This window comes from Trichomycterus rosablanca, chromosome 4, assembly GCF_030014385.1.
Source record: "Trichomycterus rosablanca isolate fTriRos1 chromosome 4, fTriRos1.hap1, whole genome shotgun sequence".
Classification (NCBI taxonomy): Eukaryota; Metazoa; Chordata; class Actinopteri; order Siluriformes; family Trichomycteridae; genus Trichomycterus; species Trichomycterus rosablanca.
Window position 1 is genome coordinate 17,585,849 of NC_085991.1, and position 4,360 is coordinate 17,590,208.

The 4,360-nt window shown below is 36.6% G+C and overlaps 1 non-coding gene across 1 annotated transcript; it reads left to right on the forward strand.

The window, feature by feature from the left end:
- Positions 1 to 1,534: 1,534 nt before the first annotated feature.
- Positions 1,535 to 1,606, forward strand: trnap-cgg (transfer RNA proline (anticodon CGG)). The gene has a single exon. It is a non-coding gene; the product is annotated as a tRNA-Pro (tRNA).
- Positions 1,607 to 4,360: the final 2,754 nt, after the last annotated feature.

The following is a 4,360-nucleotide window of genomic DNA, read 5'->3' on the forward strand; positions in this document are numbered from 1 at the left end:
AACTGCAGTGAACTTGCATGCCGATTTTCTTCAACACTTCTCATCAGAAGACGCTCCTGTTTGGGTGTTAACATCCGTGGATGGCCTGGACGTCTCTGTAAGATGGTTGCAGTTCCATCTTTGTTAAATTTTTGTATCACTTTTGCTACAGTATTCTGACTGATCAGTAAAGCTTTGCCGATCTTCTTGTAGCCTTCACCTTTCTTGTGTAAAGAAACAATTTTCTTTCTCAGGTCTTGTGACATTTCTCTTCCATGTGGTGCCACTGCTGACAGCATGAAATGGGATGGGGTTTTCTTTGTTAAGTAATGCCCTTTTAACTGTCAACTGTCTGCTGGACACCTGTTTAATGAATAATTAGACTCACATGTGGTTAAATTCATGTTAATTAGAATTTTGTAGTCTAAACTCCTAAGACTTTCATTGGGGTGTACTCATTTTTGCAACATGGTCTTGAATGAATTTGTTGAGAAAATAACTTTTTTGTGTGTACAAATGAACAAATCTTGTTTGCAATCAATGGCCCACATTTGTAGGAGTATTCTGTAGTATAGTACCCCATAGAAAATGTTGATTCTGTAAAGAAACTAAAGGTTTTCTGACAAATCTGTTGGGGTGTACTCATTTATGCTGAGCACTGTACATCTGTGTGCAAAAAAAAAAAAAAAACATTCAGCTGTTCTGCAACTGAGTTTGGTTACTGTAATATTCAGGTCAATTTACGTTAAATCTGGGATAATGTTGCAACGCAAAGCAATAAAAAAAAAAAAAAAAAAAAAAACAGGCTTCAAGGAATTCCTACTAGTAATTGATTGTCATGGTCATTTTTACCGTCCCATATTTATTAGGATTAGAATAAAATGTGTCCATGCCTGATTTTTTCTCAGAAATCACTCATTCTTGGGTGATTTTCCCCGGCGTCTATTAGCAAACGTGCAAGTTTTGGGTTGCCAAATGTTTGTAAACAAGTTAAAGCGAGACGCATCTCCCCAACAGAAACGTAAAAATACTGATTTATGGACAGGGTGTTGTGTAACGATTTACTAATGAGTCATTAAAAACGTTTATCCTGCAAAAGTTAAGGCTGTGTAGGTTTCCTGATCAAATCCGGGTGGATCCCTTCTTTAATCCCCTGCTCTTTCACTAAAGAATGTTGACTTATGAAAATGTCTCTTCCAAATGTATCACAGTGTGCAATTAGAAATCAAAGGTGGCATTAAATTGGTAAACATGTAAAGCCTGTCTAATTACACGGGGTTACAAAGGTACTTTATGAAAACAGCACAAAGCTTTCAAATGCTTCCTAGTCCTGACAGTTGACTAATTAAAATAAGTTTTTACTATTTGGAGCCTTTAAATATTTTTCATGTTTTAACTCTTTAAGAAGAGGTTATAACCAGTCTATGTACTGATACTGGAGGTTTTGATAGTTTTGTAATGCAAGCACCGACCACACTTACCAGCTCAAGCAGACAACATAGTTTTGAAGGTCAGTCACGCAGATCAAAGTAACACAAAGACTCTCGTTCCCACTGGCTCGTTGGTCTAGGGGTATGATTCTCGCTTCGGGTGTGAGAGGTCCCGGGTTCAAATCCCGGACGAGCCCTCTTTTAGTCGAATGCTTTGTTGAACTATACAAAAAACGTATCAAGTGTCCCGTTAAAATCTAATGATCAAACAAGAATGACACATGCTGATACACTGGTAGAAGTTGGTAAGCTTATGTGGATGCAAATACCTTTCATGCCTTTAATGACACCTCATGCTTAAACTGTTAGAAATGCTTTAATGAAGGTCTGCATTGAATTTTGTTTTGTCATGAAAACACTTCCCAGTGCAACCAGTCAACATGGTTTTGACGTTAAGCCACAGAGGTCAGAGAAATGCCCTGCCATTCGTCCAGACTGGCTTGTTGGTCTAGGGGTATGATTCACGCTTAGGGTGCAAGAGGTCTCGGATTCAAATCCCTGACGAGCCCTTGTTTACCCACATTTAATTCATCAACTGCCTCTTCAGGTTCTAATCCCAGTGTGCAAATGGAAATGAAACAGGGTGATTAAATGGCAAAACTTGAAAAGCTTTCTACGTGGATGCCAGACCACATTATTACAATTCTAACCTTTAGCTTAAACTTTGTCCTCGTACAATTAAAACAAACAAAAAACCTTTATAAAATCATGCTGCCAGAGTTATTCTAAAAGCCATCGAGAGTTTTCGTGAATTCATGTTTAAATGTAAAGCACTGTAATTGTGAAGGAAAGTCAAACAGTGCAGAGTATGAAGTCAACACGACAAGGAAAATCTCATGTCCACGTACATTTATTTCAATCTTTAGTATTAATAACCGATAACACAAAACATCATAACGTTTGTTTTATGTAGAAAAATAAATAAATATTACTATTATTATTATTAGAATATTAAATGCTGACTTTTAGTTGTAGTAGGATGCTTTGTCCAGGATTTGTGATTCTTGTGTAAATTTCGTGAGGTGTTTTGTGAGTCTTTACAGTTGACTAATTAAAACCAGTTTTTACTATTTTGAGCCTTTAAATACTGTATGTTTCATGTTTTAACTCTTTAAAGAGTTTTAGTCATTCTATGCCTTAAGTTTTGTCATGAAAGCACTGAATTCACTTCCTAGCTCAACCAAACAACAGAGTTTTAACGGTCAGTCACGCAGTGTTGGTCTAGGCGTATGATTCTCGCTTTGGGTGTGAGAGTCGGCGTTGTAAAAAACATATCAGCAGAGGTGGCAGAAGTACACAAATTCAAAGCAAAAGTACTAGTAATCTGGTAGAATAATTACTCACGTAAAAGTTCAAGTATGCATAAAATTTTTTACTCAAGTAAAAGTATAAAAGTAAAAAAGTAAAAGTTATCAGAATATTTTTTTTAAGTAGGAGGTACACAAGCACCATCACACAAAAGCAGCTTAGGTTTTACACTTTAGGTTTTACACTTTTTACACTAGCTGGTTCTCAAAGTTCTGTGAATCCAAGCATGCTTTTAAAATAAATAAATAAATAAATCAAATTAAAAATAAATTTGTGGTTCACTTTTGTAAATTGTAAGCGGTTCTTGCTTTTGATGAAGATGAGAGCAGAAAACGTTACTTCACAGAGCCAAGCACAGGCAAAAGTACATCAATTACTAAGTTCGTTAGTTTAGGATAATCTGCTTTGACTGACAGAAAACTTTTAGCTCCACAGGCAGAATGAGTCTGACTCGGCTACCGCTCTGTGGTAATAGCAGTTTAATTAAGCCTGAGCTTTTTAATGTAAGCGAGTCACACAAAATGTTCCAGTAGCTGGTATTTATTTAAAACTTCAAAATTCATTAATAAAAGTAAACACTGAGAGACGTCTTACGATTCACTTCACTTATATCGATACTGTGAACAGAGCTTCTCCCACTATACACCTCACTTAAAGACTTACACACACATCCTATAACAACAGTCACTGGTTTATCTTCACTGTTAGCCCTTTTTTTCAGACTGAACTGGATAACACGCCCCCCTGGACATGCACTCATTCACCCGCTTTACATTCAGTAGGATTCCGATTTGCACTTCATTGGGTGCCTGAACAGAACCGCCTGATTAAAAAATACGTAAATAAATAAATTAAGAGATAAAATAAACCAATAAAAACTTTTATTTAGTTACAACTAAAGTAACGAGCCTGTTTTGAAAATGTAGTGAGTAAAAAGTACAGATTTTTCTTTTGAAATGTAGTGAGTAAAAATAAAAATTAAGTGACAGAAATTCTCAAGTAAAATGCAGATACCTAAAAAAACTACTTAAATACAGTAACTAAGTACTTGTACTTCATTACTTACCACTGCTGATTCGTGTTCTTTTACCCAGGAAAAAAGGGCATATACAGATTAGTTAAGAGAAGTGATTTATTAAGAATTATACAACAGGTAGTTCCGACCTTACAATCTGATTGGTTGAGAAGCCTTCTAACTGTGCTGATATTTCGTGATAACAGCACGGCCTTTTCACACAATAACTGTATTACTCCGCTCACGCGTTGCCATAACGACAAGCTTCACGCACTCAAGCCGCCGGTTGTTTTGTAGGTCTATTAGTGCTCATACGCATCCAGAAATTGATACAATGGATGACTTTCAGATTACATTCGACCTGCAGCCCGTTTGGTCAGACTCTGAAGAAGAGTGTGAAAGCAAACGCACATCAAATTCTGTTTCGGTAAACGCTGTTAGGTCGGCTGCAGTGACGGAAGAACAGCTGATTACGCTGGAATTGACGAGAAACGAACCAAATACAATTCGGCAAACAAGATGGGCTACTAAGTGCTTTACAGACTGGCTGTTACAAAATGTTTGTAAT